The sequence below is a fragment of the Octopus bimaculoides genome, chromosome 4 (genome assembly GCF_001194135.2).
Source record: "Octopus bimaculoides isolate UCB-OBI-ISO-001 chromosome 4, ASM119413v2, whole genome shotgun sequence".
NCBI lineage: Eukaryota > Metazoa > Mollusca > Cephalopoda > Octopoda > Octopodidae > Octopus > Octopus bimaculoides.
This window is the reverse complement of record NC_068984.1, coordinates 2161622-2162167: the sequence shown is the minus strand read 5'-3', so window position 1 is coordinate 2162167 and position 546 is coordinate 2161622.

Here is a 546-nt window from a genome sequence, read left to right as displayed (position 1 = left end):
CACACACACAAATATATATATATGACGTCAATTACATTTCTTCCCAATCCACGCTAGACCTGTTTCTAGTTGGTATTTTAACCATCTTTTATCTCGTTTCTTCTGACATGCTCCCCGCCTCCAACACCACTCACCACCCAAACATTCACATATAAAAAAAAAAAACCAACACGCACAAACACATACAAGGCATATACACACAGTTTGCCCTCACATGGTATTGTTACTCTGAACAGAAAAACCAACTTCTACGTAGATGGCGCTGCTGTCTTAGAAAAGCAAACTCGCTCGCTCGGTTGGTTGTTCAAATATTTTTGTTGACAATAATCAATACTATTGATTTTGGTGTCGGTGGTTTTAATATTTTAATGACTGCTTTATTCATTATAGACATATGCACATTTGTGTGTGTACGTATGTATGTATGTGTGTGTGTATGTTTGTGTGTGTGTGTGTTTATGTACAAATATATACACACACACAAGCATACACATACACACACACACATATATATACATGCATATATATATAAACGCATACACATAT